General features: G+C 41.3%; 1 protein-coding gene across 3 annotated transcripts in view; it reads left to right on the top strand.

Moving 5' to 3' along the window:
• The window catches only part of trim3b (tripartite motif containing 3b), a 143,758-nt gene that overhangs the window by 12,187 nt on the left and 115,897 nt on the right, over positions 1–15,674 (top strand). Inside the window, exon 1 of one of the 3 annotated variants that reach the window (XM_034178288.1) lies at positions 8,363–8,509. The exons of 1 other annotated variant lie outside the window; for it this stretch is intronic. The gene's annotated coding sequence lies outside the window, so the exon portion shown is untranslated. Of the gene's footprint in view, positions 1–8,362; positions 8,510–15,674 lie in introns of those variants that run through there. One more of the 3 variants, XM_034178292.1, reaches the window with a different exon arrangement.

Raw genomic sequence — 15,674 nt, 5'->3', positions numbered from 1 at the left:
CTGTTGAATGAGCAGCTGAAAGATTTGCTGAAGGGAGATTTGGGACAAAATACATGCTGTTTCCTCTGCAGTGAAGTGAAGTAATATTAAAACCTCAACATGCTGTGTAAAATACAGAGAGAGAGCCTTACTTTTTTTTTTTTTTTTTGCATATAAAGTTTTACACATTGTGCTCTCTATATTTTAAATGCAAGTTTTAAATGCTTCTGGGAGCATTATATTTTTGAAAAACTCTACCCTGTTAGGGATTTATTTTAGCCGGAATTTAAGTACAGGCCAACCAATGTGCAGGATTAAATTGTGGCACAGACGAGCAGACGAATGAAAGTGGAGTGATTAGGGATGTGACATAGGTGTGAGGGAGAACCGGTGACAGAAACACGCCTACAAACCCACACAGGAGCTGATAAAGACAGCGTGACAATAACCACAATCAGCTCTGGGGGTGAGTAGAAACAAACATACGAGGTCTATTAGAAAAGTATCCGACCTTATTATTTTTTTCAAAAACCATATGGATTTGAATCACGTGTGATTACATCAGACATGCTTGAACCCTCGTGGGCATGTGAGAGTTTTTTCACGCCTGTCGGTTACGTCATTCGCCTGTGGGCAGTCTTTGAGTGAGGAGTCGTCCACCCTCTCGTCGTTTTTTCGTTGTTTAGGAATGGCTCAGAGACTGTTGCTTTGTTTGATAAAAATTTTTTCAAAACTGTAAGGCACAACTGAGTGGACACCATTCAATAAATTCAGCTGGTTTTCGGTAAAAATTTTAACGGCTGATGAGAGATTTTGGTCTGGTAGTGTCGCTTTAAGGACGGTCCACGGCGCCTGACGGCGATCTGCGCTTCGAGGCGGCAGCGTCTCGCCGTTTCAAGTTGAAAACTTCCACATTTCAGGCTCTGTTGACGCAGTAAGTCGTCAGAGAACAGAGAACCTTCAGAAGAAGTCGGCATGAGGAGTTTATTCGGACATTCCATTGTTAACGGTCATTTTGTAATGAAAGAACGTGCGGGCAGAGTCGCATGTCGGGCTGGACCCGACCGCGGGGGGTCGCGGCAGGAAAAACACCTCCGTTGGAAATCTTAACGGGCAAGTTGGAACATGCCCAAGCTGTTAAACAATTTCTCAGTTACTCACTTGTTGAAAGCCATTAAAAGCCGCCTGAATTCTACAAATGGTTTTCAACACGGAGGTGTTTTTCCTGTCGCGGCGCACACAGATTTGCCGAGTCGTCACGGAAACGACTCGGCGAATTTGCGCGTACGTCTTTCATTAAAAAAATGTCCTTAAACAGTGGAATGTCCGCATAAATTCCTCATGCCGGCCTCTTCTGAATCTTCTCTGTTCTCTCACGATGTCCTGGGTGAATTAAGCCTTAAATTAGGATGTTTTCAGCTCGAAACAGGCCGACGACGGCGCCTGGAAGCGCTGCAGGACGTCCCGCTCCTTGGAAAGTCCTTACACCGACAGAAACACCCCATAATCTCTCATCAGCCGTTAAACTTTTCACAGAAAACCAGCTTAATTTCTCGAATAGTGTCCACTCGGATATTCCTCACAGGTCCAGAAAAAATTTTGATAAAGCAACGCGCGCCGTCTCGAGCAGCGTGTGAAACAAAGGAATTCAGCCGAGAGGGCGGGACCACATCTCACTCAAGGCCTGCCCACAGGGAAATGACGTCACCGACACGCGTGAAAAAACTCACGCATGCGCACGAGGGTTCAAGCATGATTGGTGTAATCGCATGTCCATCCATATAGTTAAAAAAAATAATAAAAGGGTCGGTTTATTATCTAAGAGACCTCGTATGCCATAACTAAACAACAAAAAAGGGGGAACCACAAAGTAACCAAGTCCATGACCAAAGGCACAAAAGACTACAAACTAAAGTGGAACTCAAGAATGACTAAAGTGTGCAAACCCGGGAAACACCACAACAGACAAGACACAGACAGGGAGCAGACCACTACGACAACTAACATATATAAGACACAGACTGGAGACAGACCACTATGACAACTAACATATATAAGACACAGACTGGAGACAGACCACTATGACAACTAACATACATAAGACACAGACAGGAGGCAGACTACTATGACAACTAACATACATAAGACACAGACAGGAGACAGACCACTATGACAACTATCATACATAAGACACAGACAGGAGGCAGACCACTATGACAACTAACATACATAAGACACAGACAGGAGGCAGACCACTATGACAACTAACATACATAAGACACAGACGGGGAGCAGACCACTATGACAACTAACATACATAAGACACAGACGGGGAGCAGACCACTATGACAACTAACATACATAAGACACAGACAGGAGGCAGACCACTATGACAACTAACATACATAAGACACAGACAGGGAGCAGACCACTATGACAACTAACATACATAAGACACAGACAGGAGACAGACCACTATGACAACTAACATACATAAGACACAGACAGGGGGCAGACCACGATGACAACTAACATACATAAGACACAGACATGGAGCAGACCACGATGACAACTAACATAAATAAGACACAGACAGGGAGCAGACCACTATGACAACTAACATACATAAGACACAGACAGGAGGCAGACCACGATGACAACTAACATACATAAGACACAGACAGGGGACAGACCACTATGACAACTAACATACATAAGACACAGACAGGGGGCAGACCACTATGACAACTAACATACATAAGACACAGACAGGGGGCAGACCACTATGACACCTAACATACATAAGACACAGACAGGAGACAGTCCGCTATGACAATTAACATACATAAGACAGAGACAGGGACAGACCGCTATAACAACTAACATACATAAGACCAGTGGTGGGCACAGTTCCCATAATCCGATAATTATCGAAGATAATGTTTTCATTCTCGGATTATCTTTTCAGATAACTAACTACTCAGAATAATTATCTTCTGATAAATTTTTGTCCGATAATTTTTAGACCGTTAATGTGGTGAACAAAGCTGAACAGCTACAAACACTTATAAAATTTAAAATCAGTTGAGCACCTACCTATTATATGTTTTGTAGCAGATGTGTAGTTCTACCCTCTACAAACCAAAGACAGCTGTTTCTAGAAGAAACCACTCTATCCTATGCAAGCAAAGGAGACCTGGTCACACACACAAAAAAACCTCATTTCTTTTAACCCCATACTGATATGCGGGCAATATCACCCAAGTCATCCAGAGGCATACATTTTTAACTTATGGTTAAAATTTTAACCAAACTAATTTCGGACAAGTTATTTAAATTAACGTCACATCTGAAGTTTTATAAAGTGAAAATATCAGATATATGTTTTAGTTTTAAAGTAATGCGCTAATTTTTAAGGTTTTAGTGTGGACATGCTGTGCCCAGGTGCATTATGGGTATGATAGAGTAATCTCAGTACATTCACAACATGAGAAATGCATTTGAGACACTCTGATCAGGCTCCACGGACAACAGCATTAAATTCTAGCGCCTAAAACTCTTGTGAATATATTCTCTGGGTTTATAGACGTTGTTATTGTATTTGCATATATTAAATTACACACATCTTAAACGTAGCAACACAAATTATCTGGAATTTTGTTTCAGCAAATTTTAAAGTTCTCTACTGCCATCTACTGGCCAGTAGTGTTCATGGCAGTATTTGCCCTGAAGCTGGGCTGATATTTTCAATCACTGTACTCGGTTCCAGCTCAAACTGTACTACAGAACCACACGGTGTAAAAGTTCAGAGCACACGATTTATGTTCTCACACACATTGTACGTTCAAAAAGTTGAGCTTTGTGGTTCCTCTCAGCTTGCTTCTGTGCTGGAAGCCATGTAGTAAGCTGGAGCTTCCAGCAGGGGGCAGGATTCTCAAATACAGTAGTGCTGTCTCATTGTTTGGGTCTGTTGTCACCTTTAATGCTTCCAGAAGCGATTGCGATGTTAAAACTCAAAATCAGCTTGTTAGTAGTTGCAAGTGTACCGGAGACAATACTGGAATTTGTCAGTTATCTGTAACTTCCGATACATTTTTGTGTGGTTTATCGTTTTAACTTTATCAAAGATAACTTTTCAGTTATCTGATTATGTGTTATCGAAGTTAATTTTTTGGTTATCTGTGCCCACCACTGCATAAGACACAGACAGGGACAGACCACTGTGACAACTAATATACATAAGACACAGACAGGGGACAGACCACTATGACAACTAACATACATAAGACACAGACAGCGGACAGACCACGATGACAACTAACATACATAAGACACAGACAGGGTCAGACCACGATGACAACTAACATACATAAGACACAGACAGGGACAGACCACTATGACAACTAACATACATAAGACACAGACATTGGACAGACCACTGTGACAACTAACATACATAAGACACAGACAGGGACAGACCATGATGACAACTAACATACATAAGACACAGACAGGGACAGACCACGATGACAACTAACATACATAAGACACAGACAGGGACAGACCACGATGACAGTTAACATACATAAGACACAGACAGGGACAGACCACGATGACAGCTAACATACATAAGACATAGACAGGGACAGACCACTATGACAACTAACATACATAAGACACAGACATTGGACAGACCACTATGACAGCTAACATACATAAGACACAGACAAGGACAGACCATGATGACAACTAACATACATAAGACACAGACAGGGAACAGTCCACTATGACAACTAACATACATAAGACACAGACAGGGACAGACCACTGTGACAACTAACATACATAAGACAAAGACAGGGACAGACCACGATGACAGCTAACATACATAAGACATAGACAGGGACAGACCACAATGACAGCTAACATACATAAGACATAGACAGGGACAGACCACTATGACAACTAACATACATAAGACACAGACAGGGACAGACCACGATGACAACTAACATACATAAGATACAGACAGGGACAGACCACGATGACAACTAACATACATAAGACACAGACAGAGACAGACCACGATGACAACTAACATACATAAGACACAGACAGGGACAGACCACGATGACAACTAACATACATAAGACACAGACAGGGACAGACCATGATGACAATTAACATACATAAGACACAGACAGGGAACAGACCACTATGACAACTAACATACATAAGACACAGACAGAGACAGACCACGATGACAACTAACATACATAAGACACAGACAGGGACAGACCACAACACACCTACTGAAAACATTCATGCACACTGATGCACATTATTTGTGGTAGTCACTATGGCTTGTTCAAACACCAAATAAAAGAAGTGTCCTAAAGAATGTTTATTGGTACCTGACATAATGAATTTCAACTAGAATTTTACAGAAAAATAAAAATGTTTGATTTTTGCCCTATTCTGCAGGATACTGTGCAGTGTTATTCACAGATATTCGTTACAATATGACAACTTATAATCTACTTTGAAATAAATAAAGCATCATAGAGTTGACTTTACATTTTATGACCAAGTTGTATTACCTTTTTTAGTGCTGCAAGCTGTCAAATTTGCATTCATCTTTTCCCAGCATCTTTGTGTACTTAATGGTTTGGCTTCTGGGTTTCTAAGATCTGGCAGATCTGTTTTTTTTTTTAAGCTTGTCTGTTTGTGGAGGACTGTTCACACCTGTACATAGATCAACTTTGATGATTATTCAGGTCAGGGATGGCAAGGTACCTGGACTGTTAGAGAGAGAGAGAGACAGAGAGAGAGAGCATCCATCTGTATGTTCTGCTGCACTGGATGCAGTCTCCATGGCAACATAGTGCTCCCGCAGCAAAAATCCTGCAAAGATGGCTTGGTCCCCATCCCCATGCGCATGCACACAGGCACTTCATACACACTTGTATCCAAGGAGGAGAGCAGTGATTATACGTCCGTGTCTACAAAGCCCACAACCACAGTGTTATGAGCGACAGACAAACATCAGCGTACCTTTCACATCAGTGTGAACTCAGAGTTCAAACATTTTGTTAGCCTATTCTTTTTCTTTCCTTTGCCTTTTTACACCAGCCAGTCTCCCTCATTCCTCACATCAATGACCCTCCACCTACACTGGACAGCACACATTTGTAAGCAAAAACTTTCTTTAAAGGGGGCGTAATAAATGAGAGGGGACTTCACCCAAAATATACCCCAGGCTGGATTTTACCCTGGGTCTATTTTGGCCCTAAAGTATATGCAGTATTCATTATTCCTGTGTTGGTTCTTTCTATATCTCTACTTCCTTATGGGCCCATTCCAACTGGAATGGGGACCAAACATACCCTGGGGTTAATATACAGTTCCCGAGTTTGAATCTGACCTGGTCTGTGTGGAGTTTCCATATTCTCTGTGTCTGCATGGGTTCCCTCCAGGTACTCAGGCTTCCTTCCACCACCAAAGACATGTAGGAGAGGTGATTTTGAATCTTTAAATTGACAATTGGTTTGCCTGAGAGTGTGACTGAGTTTGTTTGTGTACATTTGTCGGCCCTGTGATCAATCAATCAATCAATCAATCAATCAATTTTTTTATGTAGCGCCAAATCACAACAAACAGTTGCCCCAAGGCGCTTTATATTGTAAGGCAAGGCCATACAATAATTATGTAAAACCCCAACGGTCAAAACGACCCCCTGTGAGCAAGCACTTGGCTACAGTGGGAAGGAAAAACTCCCTTTTAACAGGAAGAAACCTCCAGCAGAACCAGGCTCAGGGAGGGGCAATCTTCTGCTGGGACTGGTTGGGGCTGAGGGAGAGAACCAGGAAAAAGACATGCTGTGGAGGGGAGCAGAGATCGATCACTAATGTTTAAATGCAGAGTGGTGCATACAGAGCAAAAAGAGAAAGAAACAGTGCATCATGGGAACCCCCCAGCAGTCTACGTCTATAGCAGCATAACTAAGGGATGGTTCAGGGTCACCTGATCCAGCCCTAACTATAAGCTTTAGCAAAAGGAAAGTTTTAAGCCTAATCTTAAAAGTAGAGAGGGTGTCTGTCTCCCTGATCTGAATTGGGAGCTGGTTCCACAGGAGAGGAGCCTGAAAGCTGAAGGCTCTGCCTCCCATTCTACTCTTACAAACCCTAGGAACTACAAGTAAGCCTGCAGTCTGAGAGCGAAGCGCTCTATTGGGGTGATATGGTACTACGAGGTCCCTAAGATAAGATGGGACCTGATTATTCAAAACCTTATAAGTAAGAAGAAGAATTTTAAATTCTATTCTAGAATTAACAGGAAGCCAATGAAGAGAGGCCAATATGGGTGAGATATGCTCTCTCCTTCTAGTCCCCGTCAGTACTCTAGCTGCAGCATTTTGAATTAACTGAAGGCTTTTTAGGGAACTTTTAGGACAACCTGATAATAATGAATTACAATAGTCCAGCCTAGAGGAAATAAATGCATGAATCAAATGCATCACTTGTTGGCCTGTCCATGGTGTACCCCGCGTCACACCCAGTAATTGCTAGGTTAGGCTCTAGTCCTCGGTGACCGTGAATTGGAATAATTGCGTTTGTGCAAGAAGGTGCCTCATGAGGGAAGCCATCAAGACACCCAGACAACTCTGATGGTGTTAAGGTTTATGTGGCTGAGTTTGTAAAAATTGTGCATTGGGCACCTTCTATATGTTGCTTCACCAGTTATACAACTTTATGGTGGAGTGTGACAGAGAAAGACTTTCTGGGTGGGACAAAAATGTGAAATACAACTACAGTTTACGAGACAGCATGGGACTGATTTTTAGTTGGATTTTTACATTTTCTTGTATTACAGTAAATTCCTTCTCAGTTACACTCCATCATAAAACTGTGACTGGTGATACAAGAGAAATATGTTCCACTACAAACAGATTTAGGGTCCTGAGTGCCTTGGTGGCTTCCATCACTTGTCTCCTTTTTGCATGGCCACACTCGTTTTAATAACTGCCTCCTCCAGACAGATTCACCATACAATACCATACTCTGTGTATTTCTTAATGATTGACGTTGCAGAATGCATGACCCCTTTAATAGCTTGGGCTTTTCACATGTAACACAAGCAAGCAAAGAAAATAGAGATTTGCGAGCAAACGGAAGTGAGGGCTGGAATAATGAAATAATAATAATAAAAAAATCCTGTCTCTTTGTTGCCATCTTCTCTGCTCTCTGCTCATCTCTTACACTATTGGAAAATGCAGCCCCCTCCCACTTTCATTGCAGCCAATGAGCTTGTACAATCTCTCCACGTCTCTTGCCTCTCTGACTCACATACATGCATTATATCCAGATACAGATCACACACACACCATACGCCTTTTGCCGCCTACTGTCCTGGACTCTGGCATTGCTGTTTGCCTTTGTGATGTCGGCCTTTGTGTACGGATGTTGTTCCCTCTGGAGGAGGAAACGCTGAAACTTCCCAGAAGCTCTCTGTCACCTGTCAGGTGCCCGGCGTAAGTGATTTTTCTGTGCTGTTTGTCTCTGCATCCTCACATCCTTCTCCATACTCGCTGTTCCCCTTCTCCTCTCCATCCCTCTCTTGTTTCTCCTCCCTCCACTACTTCATGCATATGTTGCCTGCATGATGATGATCACCTCAGGGCTCTTCACCAGCGCTGAGAGAATAATAACAGTGTTGTCAGGTGGATGTGAAAATGCACAGCAGGATGTGCTATGTTATTTAACTGCTGCTTAGAGTCAGTGGTTGGATTGCAACACAATTTAATTCAAGGGATTTAACAAAGAAAACAAATGCATTAACCATTTAGGAATTACAGTCATCCATTTTTCAGAGGATGGTTGTTCATACAAGTCATCACTTTTACAGCCAGCCACTTTTACAGACAAGCAAGGGAATGAGCATTTCCAAGCCACTGAATGTGTCATGGACTGTATTTCCATCAATCATTAAGAAATGCTTACAGTATGATACTGTATGATAAATCTGTCAGCAGTCACTCAGTTCTCACAAACTGAGTGACTGCAAGAATGAGACAAGTGAGCGAAGCCACCAGTTATAGCCTTCTGTGGCTGTGACTGGAGAAGCTGTGAATCGATTTTCTTTTGTCTGTTGTGTACAGTGGCTGGGAAGTGCAAAAAACACTTTTCCAAATGGCAAAACACTTTTACTAGAAGTCCCAAAACAAATTTACAAATGATAGATTCTGGTGGAAAGGGAATGGACCAAATGACAAATCCTGACAGAAGGGGAATGGACCAAATCCCGAACGTGATGGAAGGGGAATGTACCATTCCGTCACGTTTGGCATTTGGCACATCCCCCTTCCGTCACATTCAGAATTTGGTCCATTTCCCTTCCATCACAATCTGTCATTTGGTACATCCTTCAGAATCTGTCATTTGGTCCATTCCCCTTCCATCAGAATCTGTCATTTGGTACATCCCTCTTCCATCACGTTCAGAATTTGGTCCATTCCCTTTCCGTCAGAATCAGTCATTTGGTACATGCCCCTTCTGTCAGACTCTTTCATTTGGTCCATTCCCCTTCTGTCAGAACCTGTCATTTGTTCCATCCCCCTTTTGTCAGAATCTGTTATTTGGTCCATTCCCTTTCCATCACAGTCTGTCATTTGGTCCATCCCCCTTCCATCAGAATCTGTCATTTGGTCCATTCCCCTTCCGTCACAATCTGTCACTTGTAAATTTGTTTTGGGACTTCTTGTAAAAGTTTTCTGCCATTTGTGAAAGTGTTTTTGCACTTCTTTGCCATCGTAGTTGTGTCACCAGTCACACATTCTCTATTCCACTCCACCATGAAAGGATTCAACAGGCAAAAGTTGCACTATGGATAGGTTTTCCAGTCACAGCCACAAAAGGCGATAACTGCTTCAGAGTCGTTACAGGTGTCTTGATGGCTTCCCTCACACATGTTGTTGCATGGTCATTCTGATTTTGAGAACTACCTACTCCTTACAGATTTATCATATACTATCATACAATTTGTATTTCTTATTGACTGATGTAAATGAAGTCCAAGACACATACAAAAACTTGGACATTTTTATGTATGTACTTGTGCAAAAGAAAACTGGCTGTGAAAGTCCTAATTTATTTGTGTCATTGTAATTGTTAGGGCAATCATTACAAAGGGAGTGGATACACATGCAGTCACTAACTCACTTACATCACTTACTAACTTTAGCTTTTTAGATATTTTTAAACAAATACTTTTTTTTTTCATTTCACTTCATTAATATAGACTATTTTGTGTGGGCTCATTGGGTAAAATATAAAATCCATTTAAATTTTGAATTGCAATGCAAAAAAAAAAAAAAAAAGGAAAATGCTGAAGGGGTAAAAATCGACCGCAAGTAATCATAATCAGGTGGAAACCTCTGCTTATGGTTTTGGTCATTGTTATGCATGAATTAAAAATGATTCTTCAGTTTTACATCCCCAGAAATACCCAACTTTGAATAATATAAAAATATAGTGACATCAAGTTTAAAAGGGCCAGACTGTGCAAAATTATACTTTATAGTTGAATTGTGTTCATGTTAAATACCATGCACCCCAACAATCTCAGATGTGTATGTAGAAACTATCTTTGTGTGGGCTTTTTTTTTTTTTTTTTTTACCTGATCTGCCTTGATTTCGACTTTGATGACATATCTTACACAAGTCAATATCTGGACTCCTTCTTTTTCTCTGCAACTCACCTCCATGGCACCTGCCAAAAGGAATGATAACCATCTCTGAATGAAGAAGGGATGGGGTGAGCAGCAGCTCCTTTCCATTTTAAGCATCAGGCACAGAAAGAGATCATTTCCATAGACTGTATATGTACTAAGACCTCATCTCTGGACATGAAGGAACCAAAGGAGAGCCCCGGGTCTTGCCTTTGGAGGATGACGGCTGGCTCAGAGCCCAAGTCCAATCCTGTAGTCAGTCGCTCATGTGGGTGAGCACCTGGCACATCTTTTCAGTTCAGTAAGGATGGCCATGTTCTTTGTCCCTAGCAGTAAACAGATTTATTTTTGTTGTAAAGTTGGACATTTTAACATGGGGTCCTATAGAGAGTGACTCACCTTTAAACTGTATGCATGGGCATGTCTGCATTGGCTTCATTTCTCAGCACTGAAGGTTGTTACAATTTCTAAGAGATCCAAAATTGTGTTTATGTTATTATTACTATTATGTTTTCGGGATTCACCACCACAGTGTCATTGGGCAATTTTTGCTACTAATTTTAACAAGTGTTTTAATAACATCAATGAAAGAGTTTATTTTGAAACCCCTTTAACCCTTAAATGCATAGATGTTTTGCCTTTGGTAGATTCCAATAATCCCCAGACACTGAGAGCAGTTTTTTTTTTTTTTTTTTTTTAGTTTGTTCTCAAGTTTGATTTTAGAGTTACACTCCAATAAGTTAACTCATTGAGGGACACAGTGGGTAATTTATTTATTTTGTCCATTCATTGTCTGGGACTTTGGATAGTGTGCCTGATTCAGTGTGAGGAAAGCTGTTATGTTCTATTTCACATTTTTAGACATAAGAATTACAATTTTGGAAACCTCTGGCCACTTCCATTGTGGGGGAAGCGGAGACAGGAATGTCCAGCTGGCATGACAGGAATGCTGCTGTTACTGTGGGGGGGGAGTCAAGTCAGGACAGAAAACTGATAAAAAAAAAACAAAGTAAACTAGAGGAGCACTTTAGAATACATACTTATGCTAGGGTAACAAAATTTTGTGTTCTGCGAGATATCAGTGAGAACCTGTAGACCTCGTATTCTGGGCCATTTGTCTAAGTGCCCCACGAGTGTGGCTTTAACACAGTGACACATTGGTGTGTGTGCTGAACTGACAGAGGGTGTGGCCGCCGACAGAAGCGGCTGTGGAGATCTGTGGATCTGGATGTCATGGCTGGGGAACACGTACCGTGTTTGGACGGACATGAACTAACAACTGCCTACTGTGACACGCGTGTGCCTGCTTGCTGTCATCAAGTGGCCATACCTAAAAACATATCGCTGTTGAAATGGGCTGCAGCGAGCGTGCGCATGGCATGCAGATTAACAGACTGCCCCCAGGTTGAAACGGACCGTCAGATCTAACACACAGCGGGCGATCTGACTGCTCCACATGACACAGTGTCAGCCCTGTGGTGCACCCTCCACAAGACACGCATGTCGGGCAGGATACGTGCTAACAGATGCGGACATGAGCAGATGAATGAATTTCATGACTGTATGTCTGTGACCATGGGTCATCTACAGAGGAACAGATGGATCATATTTATATTGTCCGCTTGATAAGAGGGATTCAGTATAATGCCGTGTTTTTATATAGTGTGTGGTTTTATTTATTTTTTCTTAAATACGTCCATGTCCTTCATGATTTCCGGCAGTTTCCCGCACGTTTCACAAGCCAGCAATGGTAGCTCAGTGGTAAAGTTTGTGACTGGCAATCAGAGCTTTTGGAAAGTGCGGGTTGGAATCCCCTGGGTGATATGTATTTTTTATTTTTTTTATTTTCACAGCAGCTGCACAATGTGGTTACACATTGCTCTGTTGCTTGCACTGTGTTCCCGTGCACACAAAATCATTGTAACATGTATTTGTTTATTTTTTATTTATTTTTTCTTCACAGCAGCTGCGTGATGTGGTTACACATTGCGCAGCTGCTGGCACTGTGTTCTTGTGTGCACGAACCATTGCACCGGCAACGTGCACACCTGCCTGTTGCTGTGATGTGGCCTGGCAGTCTGTTAAATACAGTGTCAGATGTCTCGCGTCCATGTCCACATCAGCTTCAGTAAATATGACACTCTGAAAAAGTTAATGCCGCGTTCACACCGGGTGCGATCAGACGCTACAAATTTGCGGGGGTCGCGTGGCGACGGATGCACCACCATCGCCCGGTGTGTCGCTCTGCTTTTGCTGCTAAAATTCGCCCCGGTGTGTCATCAAATAGGAGGAGCTTCCATTCCACTCGCCGGCTCCGGTTGTCAGTCAAGTTAACATGACGGACCTTGATCACACTGAGCGAGTTGTTGTGGAAAGCTCCCAATACAAGGAGTATCATTATTTGCTGCAGGAGCTGCGACTGGATGACGGCCGCTTTCAGCGGTCCTTCCACCTCTGCGGGACCCAGTTTGAGGACCTCCTGTCCCGTTCATGCGCACACATGAAAACAATAAAAAAAAAAAAAGAAACTCTGCTGCTTGCTGCGGAGCTGCTCCTCTTCCCCAAAAAACTCTGTCATAATTGTGTTTAGAAACCAGTCACCATTTGTTTTATTATACATCTGTGTAGTTAATATGTAAAATAATCTCCATGAATGATTCGCTCGCGTACGCGTGCATGTAAGAAAATAAAAAGAAACTCTTTTTCCCCCACTAAAACCCCAAAGAGCATATGTCTGTGAGTAACATTTACCTTTTTGTATGTTAATCTGACCTGTTATGGTCTTCTGAAATAGTTGCGTTAGCATATCTATGGTGTTTTCATGTTGATGTTAGCATTAAGCTGTTGCAGCTGTCAGCACATTTGTTTTCTGTATAATAATTCATGGCTCAGCGTTTGTTGTCGTAAAAGAGTCAAATGTATTACAAATTGTAATATTTTATTCATTTATTTGTATTTATATATCAATAATAATAATAATAGAAACAACAACAATAATAGTAATAATAACTAATAATGCCACAATACAGTTTTAGAGAAACGGACAAAAAGAATCTGATAAAACAAAACAGAAAAGATTAAACCAACTAACAATGAACATAAATAAATATAGAAATAAGTGTTTCCTGTGAACACCTAGTGACTCTTAAACCTCCACTTCATCCCTGTTTTATTTAAGTTTAATGACAATTTGTTTCGGTCAAACCACATCAAAGCTGTGTTTTTACACAAGAAAAACAAATGCAGTTAACTGCACATTTGTGTCTTTTTCATGAAAATATCTTATTAAAGATCACATATTACACTTTCATCAGGGCTTTAAAATGCTTTCGTGGACTCTTGCTGTAATATGTTGTCAGTGGTTGAGATAGTTGCTGTAGGCATCTAAACCTGATGGAAATCTCTTTGTGGTGTGTCGGTGATGTATGTATGTGCAAAATAAAACAAAACACTACTCCAGGTATGTTTTTGACGAGAATATAACATAACTTTGTTACAAGGTCAAACGTTGATGTTGTGTGACAAAGGCCTTTTAATAATAACTCACTTAAAGAAATAATGGCAAAACTCACATGTAAGTAAAAAAAACAAAAACAAAACAATTAATCTAAATAATAATCGACCGATGAACTGATTAGTAAAATAATCGTTAGTTGCAGCCCTAGTGTTTAGGCTGAAATAAAATATGTCTTTCCTAAAAAAAAATCAAAGTCCGGATTTCAAAAAAGAAGAGACAAAAGACAGGGAAAGAAAACTAAATGAGGGAAAGCAGCTGCTAACCAAATTCTTTGAAAAGAGAGGTGAGCTTGAAAGCTAGCTATATTGTGTTGGGGGGTCTGGGGGACCAAATTGCACCATTTAAAATGGTGCAATTTGGTCCCCCAGACCCCCCAACACAATATTGCTCCCCCAACTTTAAAAAGGGTTCTGACTCCAAGGTGTGATCTAAGGTATACATGATTTAGACCTGGTTTGACTACGCATTAGAAATTTGGTGTTTGCGTTAATAAAAAAGAACATAACAGTGGGGGGGGGGGACGTTAAAAAACGTGAGACATGTCCTTTAAGTAAGGGAAATGTTAGCTTTTACAAGATAGTGTTGGTTTATTAAAGTGTAATTGTAACTGGTAGGATCACCATTACCATGTTGGTTCCTGGTGAGGAGACAGACAAAGGGCAATTCAAAAAAGACCCACTATGATCGACACAATAAAGGATAGAGTCATCTTACCCAAATTAGGGAAACCAGGACCTCCTCTTGGACCAGGCTCAGGGGAGAATATAGAATATGTATATAAATCAGGATGTAAAACTCAGATTCTGAAGTCATCTCTACCGGCGTGGCTGGGACATCTTAATTTGTATGTTTCCTGTTGGCAGGGTTGTGTGTGTTTTGCGTGCAGGACTGTCGGTTGTGTGTCAGTGTGTTGACACAGGCCGTTCCTGTGACGCATCCTGCTCAGTGTGCAGCTGATAATTTTAGCTGTCAGTCAGTCCCCCTGTGTGAAGACAGGATACTGCTCCTGAATGTTTGGCATCTACCATCCTCCGTCTCAGAGGAGCGTACACAACAACAACAACAACAATGTTGAGTGATTTTTTTTTTAAATGTGACGTTACACGCAGACCGACTTATAGATGAGCAGTGTTGAATTTGACATCACATATGTGTCACCACTGCACAGATTTACACAGGTCCTGTGAAATGTTCAGTGCGTTAAATGAATATGGCAGTTATGCAGTTTGTGAAAATTTAAAAATGAAAGGCATCAGAGGGCTGATCACTGCACTTTGAAATATGAATGGATGCATGAATGATGAATGAATTTTATACAAAGAATATGCACACAAACACACACACAAAAAAATCCACAATTTAATTACATCACCCAAGTTATTCTTAAGTTTATATTATTGTTGTGAATACTTATTGCCAGCAGCACATGCAGTGAGCTTCAAGGGACCACAT

Source organism: Thalassophryne amazonica, chromosome 9 (assembly GCF_902500255.1).
Source record: "Thalassophryne amazonica chromosome 9, fThaAma1.1, whole genome shotgun sequence".
NCBI classification, from domain to species: Eukaryota; Metazoa; Chordata; class Actinopteri; order Batrachoidiformes; family Batrachoididae; genus Thalassophryne; species Thalassophryne amazonica.
This window is presented reverse-complemented; position numbering and strand designations above follow the sequence as displayed.